This window comes from Corvus kubaryi, unplaced genomic scaffold (genome assembly GCF_017639235.1).
Source record: "Corvus kubaryi isolate FWS band 111438036 unplaced genomic scaffold, C.kubaryi_AGA036_p1.0 37328, whole genome shotgun sequence".
In the NCBI taxonomy this organism is placed as follows: Eukaryota; Metazoa; Chordata; class Aves; order Passeriformes; family Corvidae; genus Corvus; species Corvus kubaryi.
The window spans coordinates 1,213,313-1,228,682 of record NW_024581106.1 but is presented as its reverse complement, the minus strand read 5'-3'; the positions used below and the strand labels follow the sequence as shown (position 1 = coordinate 1,228,682).

At 38.0% G+C, this 15,370-nt stretch overlaps 2 long non-coding RNA genes across 2 annotated transcripts in view; one reads left to right on the top strand and one right to left on the bottom strand.

Annotated features, from left to right (window-relative positions):
* The window catches only part of LOC121665441, a 78,474-nt gene extending 69,868 nt beyond the window's left edge, over positions 1-8,606 (bottom strand). Inside the window, exon 1 of the long non-coding RNA XR_006016358.1 lies at positions 8,536-8,606. This is a non-coding gene — a long non-coding RNA (uncharacterized LOC121665441). The remainder of the gene's footprint in view (positions 1-8,535) is intronic.
* The window catches only part of LOC121665440, a 180,242-nt gene that overhangs the window by 117,886 nt on the left and 46,986 nt on the right, over positions 1-15,370 (top strand). The gene's annotated exons all lie outside the window — the stretch shown is intronic.

Below are 15,370 nucleotides of genomic sequence, written 5' to 3'. Positions count from 1 at the left end.
AATTTATATCTGAAATCTCCCCTTTTTCCTATCTTCTGTTTCTGCTAGAATTTTGCTCTGCTTCCAAGAAATCATAGGCAACAGAAGTCATGACCTTTCTTCCTCACCTTGGTATACATTTCCATTTTCCTCCCCCTTTTACAGAGGTTGCACTATTTTCTGTCATAGACATTGACATTTCCCTTTTGCTGTCTCCTCCAAATTCCATCCTCATGCTCCTGTTCTATTGCAGCTTCTCACATCCTTTGTTCCCACAGACAACCCTTCTTTTACTCTTCTCCTTCACACTCCATTTTGACTTCCCCCTCATGGTACAATATGCTTTAGAAGCTTTAGTCTTAGACAGTGTCACCTCTGACCTTTCGTTCCTTTCCAAGTACAGCTTTAATTCCCTGCTCTATTTCATTGTAAATTCATCAAATAGCTTGTTTACAATAAGAATTGGTAATTCTTCTCCTCTCTTTTCAACCCATACCCTCTCCAACACAGCCTTTTGCCCCCTGCCCTGTGTGGAAACTGTTCTTGCTGGGCACACCCAAATCCTCTTCCTGGCCATTCTTGTTCATTCTCTTTGGCATGTCTACCATCTTTTATGCAGCTCTCTGGCCATTTCTTTATATAAGATTACATGCTCCCTTCCCATGATATTGTCTTCTACTAGTCTTCCTTTCTCTTCATGCTTTTGTCACATCCTGCGTAAATCCACAACAAATTTCTTCCCCATACAGGAAGGAGTTATGAAAAGGCTCTTCTTCCTTTAGATTTATATTATTCATATAAGAAAATGAATTGCAGGTGTTCAAACACATACTTTCCTTAACTTAGACCACCTTTTCCACTTCACAAGAAACTCTGCTTGGTGGACTTCTACTTGCTTGTAGACCCCTAGCTTCTTTGCAAGTTAAAAATGCTAATTATTTTCTAACAGATACTTCCCAATAATAATTTTCTGAATAACTGGATCATATTTTCATCTTCATTCAGCAGAAACACATTGTAAAAATAAATAAATTAACAACACATATATTGTAGACCCTATCTAGACATTGCCTAAGTTTTCTAAGACTTTTGGCAAAGCCTTTTCAAGATGAATTTCTCTTCATCCTCTCACTCAGTTATTCCCTTCATACACACTAATACTCAAACACAAATCAAGTCCTTCATCCCATCCTACCTAGCTTACTGTAGTGCTGTTTTCTCCACCATTAATAAACACTGTTGCTGTTGGATTGCTGTAGCAAAGACCATCTGCCAGCTCAGTGCTTTCATAGTATTTCCTTTCCTTCTCCTCTTGTCTCTTTTCTTGCTTGACACAATAGATGTAATAGCAACCTGTGAACACTATTCACCCTTTCCATATTTTACTTTTTTCAATTTTCTGTTGATTATTGGCTGCACAGCCAGTATCAGGACTTGTTCTTTTATTTCATTTTCAGATAAGCTTTTTTCCCCCAAGCTGCCCTTCATGGTTGCCTTAACATCTGCAAATGTAACTTTTCCTTTACTAATTCTCCATTCCAGATTTCCTCTCTTTTCTGTGAAAAAAAATCTTGAAAACCTATTTTATCACTTCATTGCTATAAAGAGCATGCTGTTATTAAAAATAAGCATTAAGCTGGCAGGCATAGCTGTATTGCTCCATCTATGTCCAGCTACCAGTAAGTATACACTGTTTCTTGTTTTGTGGTGAAATTGTATGCTCTTTAGGGCAAGGACCAGCTTTCTCCTCTGTGTTTGCACATTGCTTAATACAATGATGTCCTGGTTCATGACTCCTACGTGGACAAGTAAATAATAATGATAATATCTCCACTCTTCTTTCTACAGAGCTCACCCACTGAGCTGACGGCCTAAATGAAACCCAGGGTGATTAATAATGCATTCTTTTACTGACTCTTACACGTTATTATTCTTGTCACCTGTCAGGATCCACTTTGAGGGAAATCTGTTGTTTTCTGATGAAAAAGGGAGTGAAAAAAAGGCAATTTCTTCTGCCCATTTCTTCTGAAAAGAAACTAAAAATGGGTGAATCATAGTGACAGTCATGGAAGAATTAACCCCCCCTCCTGGAAAGCAGTCCCATAAGTTGCCAGAGATTTGAGGGATTGTCACAATAATCCCCAAATGTTATGTTAGAAATACAACTTTCAACCTTATTCCAGAATTAATTAGTGCTCATTACTGCATCGACATTTGCCTGCTGAAAAGACCAAAAGACCAACAACCCATTTCACATAGGCTGCTGAACCATAAGTAGAAGATAATGAATTTTGGTTCCTACCAGCCTGTGCCAGATTTGAAGCAATGACCTAGAGGTGAGGAATTCAACATCTCATTACCACTCCCCTGAGTAAAACAGGTCTCGAATCATAGGATGAAAAGAAGGAAGGAAAAACCAGGCCTTCCTGGTGTGAGTTAAAGGTCTGCATGAACTTTGAATTTCAAAGCTTTTTCTCAATCATTAATTTAGTTCAACTTAAGTAGACTTTAAAGTCTTTAAATTAGATGACTGAAAATCTCAATCACCAAAATAAAAAGATGTAAAAACAATTTCAAAAAGCAGGGGCGGGGAGTTGCTGCCTCTTGCTCCTGTAGACCCATCCCCCTTCCATTTCTCTTTGTCACAACAAGCCCGATGAGGGAGATCGGATTAAATATGATTGCCTACTATTCTGCCTCGATGACAGCTCACCTACCGTGCTTTCAAAAATAAATGTTGTGGCTGGGTTTGTACAAACTTCAAATGTGTATTTGACCTTTTAATGTTTTGTTTAGTTTTGTTGATTTTTGCTTTAATACTTGAAAGTTTTTTAGCTGAGGAAAATAGTCAGCATAGTTAACTACACAAATGGACCAATTTGCATATGGATGCTTTTGAGATCCTCAGACTGATCTTCTCCATCAGTGGACTGATGGAAAAGCTATTGATAGATTGCAATGAAAAAATGCACATTTCAGCTGTTAATAAATGGGTCTTAGAAAAAATGCTAACAGATTGTCAACTGGTACCAGAGAAATGACAGCTAAAAAATAAACATAATGCAATCTAATTCATTCTCACTAAAATTTAGACCTTTTGCTATAATTCTTTATATAAAACTTTCCATTTTTTTCCTTGACCGTTAATACTGATAATTATATCTGTATTTCTTAAGAATATTATGAGTTGCCATTTCTGCATAGTAGCAGATTGAATTTATTCACCTTACGGATATATTATTATCACAGATAATAACTGCAGCATGATAATTATCATTAATTATTCATTTGGATTAAGAGGCAAATAGGCTTGCATTCAAGGGTCTTCCAGAGCAGTGTTCATTGTTCCAGGGCCCTGTGTGCCAGTGTGACTAATTCATACTCCTTTCAGTGCTACTGTTGACATCTGACCGGTCCCATATGTATTTATTTCAAAATATTATAAAAGGAATAAGTGCATCATTTCAGGACATAACCACTAAAATAGACATATGGTTCTTTTCTGCCCTCTGAGTGAGAGTAAGCAATTTTCTATTAGAGGAGATGCTCGCAGAGTATCATTTCAATAGATCTGTATGTATGCCCAATCTTTGCATTCCTATGTCATCCTACTTAAGCTTATATAAGCCATATATTTACATAATAGCTTTTAGCACAAATAATAACATGTGAAGCTGTACAATTTGTCTTTCACTGAACATAGTATTTAGTCAAACTGATTTTAATCCATCCTGAAGCTGAACTAGGTTTAATGTACAAGGATCTTCTAGTGCAAAGTTAGAAAAATCTGAGGGAGGAAAAAAATTAGGAAGAAGGGGGGGTATGGTTGATGAAAAAGGGACAATAAATAATATAAATGCTAATTCCTTTCTGTGGATTTCACCCAATACTTATTAGCAAACCTCTTTCTCTCTCAGTCCCTCTCTAATCTTTGCCTCATATCTAAAAAAATGTCTTGAAGGTAGTAACACGATCATCTGAGGACCAACATGACAGCTCCAATATGCACAGAGTGATAAATGTCAGTCTGGCTTTTATAGCTCTGAGGCTGCACTTATATATGCCTTCTGTGACTTACTATCTTTGCCTCCACAGATGATTCCTTTTTATTGTTAATATGTCAGCATGGGTCTGGTGCTATTCAATATTAATTGCTCTCTAATAGTCTGGAACCCTCCTTCTCTTACCCGTTTTAGTTTGTTCCACTGTTTCTAAGCTTAATTTTAAGGTCACGTCCCTAGTGTTCTGCAACAAAAGCAGCAGACTCCATGTGGAGCAGTATGTGCTTTATCAGATGTAAACACAGGACAAGGAAAGAGGAAAAGATGCAGAGACAGCAAAAGGAGATAGTGGCAACAGTGATGATAAAATATATTATGAGTATGTCAGGTACAGACTGCAAATTCCAACAGGAAAGAAGAAACAATCAGGGCAGGTTTTTATCCTAGTAGTAATTCCTTTCTGCACTCACATGCACCACCAATATATTGTTGGCATGGAGATGCATGTGAGGTGGAGAAATAAAAAGGTACTTGCTCAAAAGTGATAGCAGACAAAATATGCTTGCAGTTGTACTCTTCAAAATATGTGCCAAGAAATCACTCTGAAATTAGAAAGGAAGTGAGAAGACAGCAGAGTTTCCCAGCCTGCCTCTATTAGTTCGTCTGGGTAGAGATACACCTACTGTATATTTGATTTGAAGTTTAAAGCAGGGGAGAGGGAAGGAACTGCTTGCTTAGAGGGGGGTAATGCAAGCTGGGGACACAAGGTGAGCAGTCTAAAGAAAAAGGTCTGCCATTTGTATTTTGGAAACATCTAAAGACCAGCAACCAGAGTGGAGACATTGCACCAACATTTCATGAGTCTTGGCACTGCAGATGAATTCCTATTCCAACTACCCAGTAAAAGAGGTCAAATGACATTAGTACATCAGGGCATAACTGATATGTTGAACTGGCAGAAATAATTGCATTCTACTAATGAAGGGGATAGGAGCTGATATCTGTATTTATCAAAGTTGTGATATTCAAGATTTTTTTTCCAAACAGCTGTTCATCCATAGAGTAGAGAACAATGGGGAAGAATTTATTCATTTTTGATAGTTTTTTGGGGAGCCAGGGATAAGGCTGGAAAACAAAAGTGGCACAAAATTATTAGAATTAATTCTAAAGTGCAATACTATACAGCAGTATGTGACAACACCACTTTGGTAAAAATTGTGCTGCTGATATGTGCAGGAATCTACCAGAAGATGTCAATAGCATCAGTCCAAAGTATAGCCTCTTTCAGTATAACTTGTGAAGCTTGGTGTTGAATCCCAGCCAATGCCAAAGGAAAACAATGTTTTTCTTGAAGCGTCTCATTCTGTACAGAACTTTTAAGCCATAATAGTATGAACTTGGAAGAAGTGTGATTTTAGTTCATTAAGTAACTTCATTTTTATAAATAAAGCATTTTAGCATTCAAGTTTGTCAAGAATACAGAGATGGGTGTGAAAACCTCAGCCTCTTTCTCTCATGTATTTTTTGGTTATGGTTCATTGTTTGTTACCAAAATAGCTGAGTCCCTGTAGTTCTTTTCTACAATGACCCAAATTTATGCATCTTTCCTTCAGAGGGGTTTACTAAGTCAGAATGGTGGCGTGCTGATTTCTTTAGAGTTAAGCGTCAGCATTGTTGGCGGTCCAAGATGAAGGCAATGAAGGAGCCAGTTCTGATTGCAAAGGAGGCTGCAAAACTAACTCTCAGTATGAGTTCACGCTGAAGAGAGATACAGGAACAGGAACTTTTCTGTTTGAAAATGGTCTAATATATACCAAAAGCAATCTAAGAAATCTTACAAATAAGTAATTTTAAAGTTTCAAATGCTCATCACCTCATTGAAGGATGTCTCCAGTGGAGAGGATTTTTAAGGTTTTTTATCATTATTTACTCAATTTTAAATCCCTTTTGAAAAGGGAGAAAAGATAACTGTCTCTTACACTGACTTCCTCATCAGCAATTTCCAGAAAACAAAATATTTTGTGCATTAAAAAAAAGAATTTTCATACCAATGATTAAAACCCAGATAATTTCATTCCTTAAAAGAATGAATAGCTAAACTAGAGTTCTTAATGGCAGCAGTTCATTATAAGCAAGTTCTAGAATAAATTTTACAAAACCAATTATTTTTTCATCTGTTAGAATGTCAGAGCATTTTACTCTCGGTTTCTGAGAAGTCTGGTAGTACTACTATCTAACCCCCCTCAAAACAGGAGTGATTTTATTTCAAAGGTTGGCATAAATGTCATAATTACATACAGTATTTGTATGAGAAAACAAAGTAGATCAAAGAGGGTGACAGAGAAGAGACAAACAGCCACAGCAACAGAGATTTCATACTTAGAAAAGGAGCCAAAATAAACTATATTTGATCTCTGTTAACACTGTTATAATTTCACCACGAATAATCTCTGGCTCTTGTGTATTACTTCTAATCCTCCTCAGGTACTGGGCTGTCTGTCTAAGCCGCTTCTGTCTGATGCTGTCATCATCCTGTTCTGCTGCTGCAGCACTGAACGTGTTGCAGGCAAATGCACTCTTGAGCTCTCTGAGGATAATTTTAGTCATATCTAAGTTGGCAGGACATGAGTGAACTAGAACAGATGAATAACAAACTGGGAGTGACTGGACATAACTGAATATGGAATTTTCCACATCAGCAAGCAGAGAACAAAAAAAAGTAGCCAAAAGCTGACTATATCCCAAAGTTACAAATACTGACATTTTGAGAAGCGATCTGCACAGGATTGCATCATTATGTTATAATATTTTTCTCCTCAATTTCTGATCAAGCCCATTAGAAGAGGCTTCTTGACTGTTTGGTTGGGTTGGGGTTGTTTTCAATTTATTTATGGAAAGATATTTTTACAGGCTAACCCAGTTAAGCTTGACAGCTTGTTTACAGTAGGACCCAGAAGACACATTATTCTATGCACAACAATATAAATATACATTTGAGATGCACACTTATGCTCATAATATTTGTTAAACTTCTGAAGTGTACAGTTATCAGCTATCCAGAATGATCTAACTCTATTTAAATATCATGAAGGTAGAGAGATTGTTTAGCTTGCTAAGATGAGAATGACTGATTATTATCATAATTAGCATTAAGTGGTTTAGAAAAATTGCATAACAGTTACTTTCTTAAAAGTTGCATAACAATCTGATACAAGAGGTTTAAACTGCATAACAAAGCCAGAACAGTGTTTTATCTCTGTTTGCATATTTCCAATTTGGGCATCCAGACTGCCTCAAACTGAAATTAAGTTATGTAATTGGCCTTTTCCTTAACTGAACCTATATCTACCTTATTGATTAGAGTGGACAAATAGGAATGGATTTAGAGATCAAAACCATTTTTGCTGAGAACCCGAAATTCACTTTGTATTCACTGTGGGAAAGGGGCTTGCACTGGTCCTGGGAGGTACAATACAAGAACTACTCTGCTTTTCTTCCCTCTGGAAGAATCTCATGTGTGTACGCCATAGCTGCTTTTGGATGTGGCTCTAACCACTTGGAAATCTCTCCAAAAGAGCTCCCCTCGGTGTGGCCAAAGGGCTGAAAGAAACCAGGACTCAGAGTAATTAATGCTGTCTTTCAGTAAAATTATACTCCCAAATCCAAAAGGAGTCAATACTGACAAATAAAGGCCCAGCCAGCCTGCTCTCCGTCTGGAAGCTCAGGAGAGATCTGAAAGCAGCACTTTGTATTTCCTTATGCCAAATCAAGATCTCCTTTAAAAAAATAAAATCTATAGATATTTTTTAATATTTTGTTTTTAATTACTTTATTTAAAGACTGCAGTGTGTGATCACAGGTGAATTATTAATCTGCTGCCCCACTGAGGGTATTAATACTGTGAAGCACTAAGACACTCAGTAGCAGCTGCAAAATACATTGCTCCTCAGCCTTGTTTGCTACTGCCTTAGAGTACAGCAGTCAAGAAAATATTTCAAAGTTTGTTCTGTAATTAAAAAAGGATTGTCCACTGCCAGAACACAAAGCTATGCTGGAAGTTCATTTTTCTCCATCTGTGCAGCATGAAACTTTAATTGTGAAACAGCTTTAAAAAGTCCTATGGCATAACCTGAAAGGAAATGAGCTAAAGTGTGGGATGGAGAGCATTTACACGTAACTTTAGAATCTGCCCCTAGCCTCCAAGAATCATGGCTGAGTTAGAGACGATAGGTTAGAACAAGCTGCTGCTCCATCCTCCTTATATTTCCTAATCAGTTCACGCTTCTTTTCAAAAGCATACTCCTCTTTCCAAACCATTGGATAGTGCTTATGCTATTCCTATTGCTGCTTAGTTCCCTTTATCCTCAGGAATGACTGATGTTTGATACAATGAAGCAGAAGAATTTGTTTTGGGGGTCAAGTCTCAGTGCACAACTACTCCACCTATTTTATCACAGTTTGAGGTCCTCTCTTTTGTGCACACTTTCTACCAATATTTACTGATTAATGCATCCTGGCAAAAACATATCAAAGAGTAGACTTGCATGGTACTTACCTGAATATTCATGGAAGATGAATTTGAGGGTAGCACAGCTTTGACATTCAGAACTTTACATACTCATTCTGTCAGGGAAAAAAATATTATGTTGTGTCACAATGAATTCAGGCTTCGATTAAAAAGCCACCCAGTACTCGGGTGCTTAACCAGCTGGCTTGGTGCATACAGGGAATATCTCTAGGTCCTCCTGAGCTGCACACCCCTGTGGAGGCACTCCAGAGGGCTCCCACATCTCCACAAGATCCTGGCACTCCACATCTCCACAAGGTCCTGGATCTCCATACACACACACTTGTCAGCACCCACAACTAATTGCAGAGTGTCTTGTGCCATGTTGAGACTCTTTCTACTTAGTAATGAATAGCAGGGTTTGAGTTCCACACTGCCACAGCCCACCGGGTTTCTGTCCTAAAACAGTGCCTATTCAGAGAGCGCTCAGCTGTCTCTGCAAAGCACTGAGCTGTGTAGTAGGCACGAACTGCAAGCCACCAGATTTGCACAGGATATTGCATATGATTTTTCTAGCCACAAGTTTGGTTGTCTCTAAACAATCAGCACCAAAAGCATCCCTGGTTATCTTGTATTACGAGAACATTCTTGGTGATGAGTTCATAGTGTTTAAAAGTTCATTGGAAAATTCACTGAATAATTAAGGAAATAGTGATCTCTTTGTGGCTATTTCATGAGCAGAAAGAAAGGTTAAATCATGGAATAAATTATTCATTGTGAGTTATTCACTCAGCTTTAATAGTTTGTAATTCCGTAAAGAGCTTTGCTTAAGAAATGCACTATATAAATCAATCAATAGCCCTAATAATATGCAAGAAGGATTTTCCCTTTTGTGATCTGCTTTTCAATAAATTGTACCCCCTTGACACTGCAACTACCATCATATGACCATTCTTCTCGCCTCCACTGCCTCAGCCCGTCTATCACTGGGCCACAGCTGTGACGTTCAGACACGCAGCCTCCTTCCCCTTCTTACCACCTTAACTCTTTTCACTTAAGGGTCCATCAGTGCTTTCATGTCCTTTAAGCTTCTCCTTTATATAATTATTTTGTTAAGAACTCAAGCAAACACAGTTGCACATACACTCACACCCAGGTGTTTTGTTACAACAGTTACTTCACCAGTGCATTGGAAACAGCATCATGGCACAGGCTTCATGCTCTAAAATCAGCTACCTTCTCCGCAGCCATATGGTAGAGGTGTTGAAAGACCCTGCATCTAAAGCCCCTCCAAATTCTTACATCATGCCTGCAGTGCCTTAGGGATTGAGGGTTGGAGGAGACACAGCTAGGTCTGAGTAAAGCTGCAGCAACACATGCTTCAGGGAACGGCATCTGCTTGAGAAAATGCCTGGGTGCTCTGTTGGCTTGTGCTGCCCACGTTGGAGTATTTGCTGTCACAGCCTTATTCACCCTCAGTAGTATCCACTCAGTCAAGATTAAAGGGAGTGTGAATATGTATACACACACCAAATCACTGCGCAGCCATACCCTTAGGCACAAACAGTTTTACTGCTCTGGGCAGCCTATTTACTTCCTCTCTCCCGTGCTCCAGCCCTTGCTAATTCAGAGGAGCCGGACACTACAGCTCCTGAAACGAACATCAAAACTCCCATTAAGTGGCATGGGCAGAAGTCCAGCCCTTCTAACTTTCTATTAGAGTCAGATACAGATCCTTTATATTATTCACCTCCTTTTTCCTCCCAGTGCAATCCTCATAGCAACTTCCAGATGCCACCTTCATGGCAGCCAGTACATCCCTTCTTCCATACAGAGGTCATCCAACTCAGCAGGACTGAGAAATGTACAGCCTCTGAGGCTGAGGTGTTTGCTGATGGCAAAATTGCTGGAAAGCAAAGTTAACAATACTTTTGTGTCCTCTTGTCACCTCCTCTCATATGTCCTTTTGGTCTAACTGGTGCCACTTGACACTCTATGTCCTCCTAAATTTGGCTACATGGGAATGTTTTTTCCCTCTCCTGGTGAGGAAACTCAGTAATGAGGCACTGGAACAGGTTGCCCAGAGAAGTTGTGGATGTCCCACCCCTGGAAGTCCCCAAGGCCAGGTTGGATGGGGTCATGAGCCACCTGGTCTACTGGGTGGCATTCCTGCCTCTGCCAGAAAAGGGGGGAACTGGATGATCTTTAACGTAGCGTCCAACCCAAGCCTTTCTATGTTTCTATGATTAATAGGCATATATTAATATACTATGTTTTCCCAGTTAATTCTTTTTCTCTTACCTGCCTAAAATAAAATTTACATTTTATGACTGGAATCAAACCACTAATGTTTCAATAAAATCCCTCAGAAATTATGACTACTGACATAATTTAGATTTTTTTAGGGTATAATTGCATATATTGAATCCAATGATTAGTTGTACTGAAAATATCAGATATTTATTGGTTATTGAAATATTTATTTGACTATTGGTAACCCGAAAGATTCCTTTTGGGGCACACTTCAACTCTTCTATTACTGATTCCAAACATACTAAGAAAGTGCAAAGACAATTGACACGTGTATAGCTGACTCATTCTCTCTATGTCACTATTTCAGTTTGAACTCATTTTTCTTTACTCTGTATATTTGACCTGCACCAAGTAACTCAGATGAGAACCTTTAAAAGTTTCCTGTGGTTCCCCTAACAAATCTCCTGCACAGTTAAACACATCTTGGTTTTTCCAAGCCTTTTGGCTACTTATAATTTTTTGTTGACTAAGCATCTCAAACTGTATGATTTTCAGTGGTTTGTACTCTCATTTTCTGAGCAACCAGTTTGAAGCTTCTCAGTTCAATTTTTGGGAGAACAGAGTAGCCTCCCTTCATACTGCACAATGTTCAAGCTCTGAGTAAAACATAGATGTTGGACTCCCAAATTGTTGGAAGAGTGATTGAAGTAGCACAGAAGAAGTAAAGAGTTAGATTCATTTCTTGACCTAGGGGGATACAAGAAAATTTAAAGAAAATGGTCAAATAATCAACACTGTTTATCCCACACAATAAATGAGGATGGTAATCCATGGAAAAAAACAGGTTACAGATCATACTACTAAAGACTGTACCATAAGGTGTCTGCACCAGAGGGACAGATAGATTGCATATGTATAAGTAACGTTAACTGTGTTTCCCTTTGAAGTTTTTCATTCCTGATACCATTCTTTGTCTGTCAAACTTGCATGTTAATACTAGTATGGTCTATTATTTATTTGATTACTTCTTTATTTTAAGGTAGATCCTTGTGTTCAGTCCTCTAACAAAGAAATAAATAAAATTACTCATTTTTGCTCTATCTTAGCAACCTATGAAACAGGCAAGTAGAAAAGATAATGGGTTCTTTTTAAAGTATATACAGAAAGATTAGTCAGGGAGGTAGACGTATTGCTAGTGAGGGAACAAATCTGACCCCAGAGAGTCTGAGTTTAACCTTTTAAGCACTCCTCCTACTGATATTTGTGAACACTACCATGAAGAGCGTTTCGCTGCATATTTGTACCATTCCTGTATTATATATAGTTTTAATACCCCACAAAATAGGAGTGCTGAACCATGTCTCGTATTTTATTGTGCTACTAAACCATTATGAATTAAGTATGACAGATGCCCTCCTTTTCTAACTACAGAAGTTTTTTTTCCCAGCTCAATCACAGAGCATTTCCATTAAAAGCTCAAGACCCTATCTCTAACCCTGGCAATACCTTCTCCACATGATTAATTATTTTACACATTGTGTAGTCCATTAGGGAAGTGTCTGATGGCCTCAGGACATGGATATCTGGCCTTTATATGCATTATTTTGCCAAACTCTTTTTCTTCTCTATCCTTTTGTAGTGAAATAGAAAACAGCATATTACTTTGGTTTTTCATTGCCATGTTTGTTTCATCCATTTATAATTAATATTTTTCATAAAAGGCATTAACTTGCACTTTCAATAATGTTTTTTTTCTGTAAAGATTCAAATACCTTATCCAAAGATAAATCTTACCAAATATCAGGTAGTTCCAGAAATATATGTAAGATCAATGAAGTCTGTAGAAATATGTGTATCTCTTATTAGAAGATTGGATCAAATATTAGTTTCACAATGATAGTGTTAACTAGGAAAAAAGGTGTAGATATTGAGATCAATAGCAGCATAATGGAGAACAGTGCTGCGCTCCCACTTCGTCCTGCTGATGTTCAATGGTGCGTTGTCTTCAGTTTGGGGAGTTCTTGTGGGAAAAAAAGGATGTAACTGAACTTTGTGTGCTGTGGTAATAATAAACTCTGCCCTGCAAAATACTTTCTTGCCTTCTTGTATTTCAGATACAAAATAATAATCTTTTAGTTAAGGGAAGCACGGGGAGATTTCTAAGATATTTCTTATATTGTTCAGTATGCTGCCACATACCAAACTGGAGAAAGCAAATATAATCCTGGCTGTTGTGGAAAACCCTGCCAGAACTCCCTGTATTTTCAAGACAATCCAGACTGCACCAAAGACACTGGCGTGAAGACAGAAATGTCACAAAATCTTATTTAACTGGTTTTCACTCATTAAGAGAGACCATACCTTTCTTTTCTCCAACATGCTGGAAATCAGACCACTGTTTAAATCAGTTGGGCTTGTTGATGATACCAGAGAGCACTAAAATATATCTTATCTATTGATTTATGAGAGATTTGGTGTTATGATTTTGGCATTGGGTTTTTCCATCTGTTGTAAAGCACCTCATTCATCTGAATAATTGCAACAGACAGTGAATATAGAAAATATATAATGAAAGTTTCTATGTTGATCTTGACTTAATTATCCATACCACTCCCCCCCCCAAAAAAAAAAAAAAAAAATTTAAACCTGGAAGCTTCAGATAAAGTAAGATTTGTTTTGTGACCTTTATATCAAATTACACTTGTCAGATGTCATGGTTATAAAACTTCAGAACTCAGGATATTTTAATTTCCATTGTAGTTAGTAAGAGCTGAGGCAATACACCACACAAGACGACTGAATATGAAAATGTTGGTCTTTCCCCATATGAAGCTGTGGTGAGTATACACCTCATTCTGGGCACCTATCTAGGTGCCTAAATTTGGGTGGAATGAACACAGCTTTCAACCACATTACTGACTTTTCTTAGCATTATGTTCTACAACTTGATTTGACTAAATTCCTTTTTGCAGGAGAGATGAAAAACATGCCCACTGGAAAAAAACTGTAGGCCAGATTTAAAACTCCCCACATAAGTTCTTCTCAGTCTTGCCCCTGCAAAACACTTTAAATGAAATTCTTGTGCTGTACTAAGTCAAGAGCACATCTGACCAAAAATAACAAAATTTAAAAAAAAGATCAAATTCAGTCACAAATCTTCATCCTCTGACATTCTAAATTACTCTCTATGGTCAGGTTCTTAATGTTTTGACCAGTTTGTCTCCAAAGGGAGATTTATCTAAGTCTATCAAGTATCAAGTAAACTTCAACCTCTGAGTGAGTCACGTTGCTTAGTGAAGAGGTGGCAAGAAATACATGCCTTCAGACTGAGATTCATCTGGCTTATTCCTGAGATCTCTGTTAGGACGAGAAAAATCATAATCTGTAAGTGACAGTGTCTCTTCATTGGTTGCTCTGGGAACTTAACAGCTACTTTAAATGTAAATGTAATAGTCATCTACATTTGGTCGGTTACAACACACAAGTAGGCAATTCTCTTCTGAATTATGGATGCATCTACAAAATAACTCAATTTTGGGATTTCTTGAATCAAAACTTGAGTTTTCTGAGTTTATATCTACTAGAGAAAATTGGAAATGAAAAAAAAATGTTCCAAAGGCAAGTCTGATGTTCATTCCACCAAACTGGAATGAAAAGGTAAAGCACTGGCTTTCCTTATAGAAATAAAGTTCTTTAATAATGACATGTGGCCCATCACACTTTTTCCTCTAAACAATTTTCAATGTTATTATAATATTTTAAATTTCTTAATAGAACATAAAATTAAAACTTCTGCCTTCAAAATCAAACAAAGAAGTTGAAATAACTCTTTACACCTTGATTCAGAAATCTTACGGTATACATCTAACTTAGGACAGATGCATCACATCCTCAGCACACTGAGCCCTCTCCATGAGGTACAGGGTACAAGTTCCCATTCAGATGTGTGAAACAGAGCCAGCTCCCCATGGTTATATCTATAGTTCCTGTCCCAGAGCATGCTCTGGAGTTTGACCCTGCCAGATATCTCTGGACTGCTCATGGCAGGACAGGCAGCATGGCAATCTTTCCCAGCCTGTCCTTGTGCCCTGCCAGTCATGTAGGCAAGGGCTTTGAGTATCAGAGCCACTCACTGAAAGCATTAGTGGTAGATGTTGGTGGCTCAAAGTGGGGAGTATTTGAAGCTCCCGTGACAGGGATGTAGAGAAAGGCAATAACCACAGGCCATTCTGCTTACTCTCACAATTGTCCTCTCTAATTTTCTTTTAGGAGAAGATTCCCTTTGCTTCCTACTCTCTATCCTTTCTTGCTTTCTCTTCCACTCTTTTTATTGCTGCCCTCTCCATCACAGTACATCAATGCCACAGAAAGCTTCTGAATTGCATGCAAATCAGGACACAGAATTTGCACTTAGCTGAGTAAAAGCAGTAGATGAATCCAAGTGTCTTTCTTGCTTAGGTAAGTTGTTGTTCCCCAGATACAGTGTGTTCTGGGAAGGCAACACCATGCCAGCTTGTAAAAAAAAACCAAACAAAAAACAACTTAAACGGGAAAAGGCTTTCCTTTTTCCTGAAGGCCATGTTTTTACAGTCTGTAGTCACCACTGACTGTAGCACAGGCTGTGTGCACC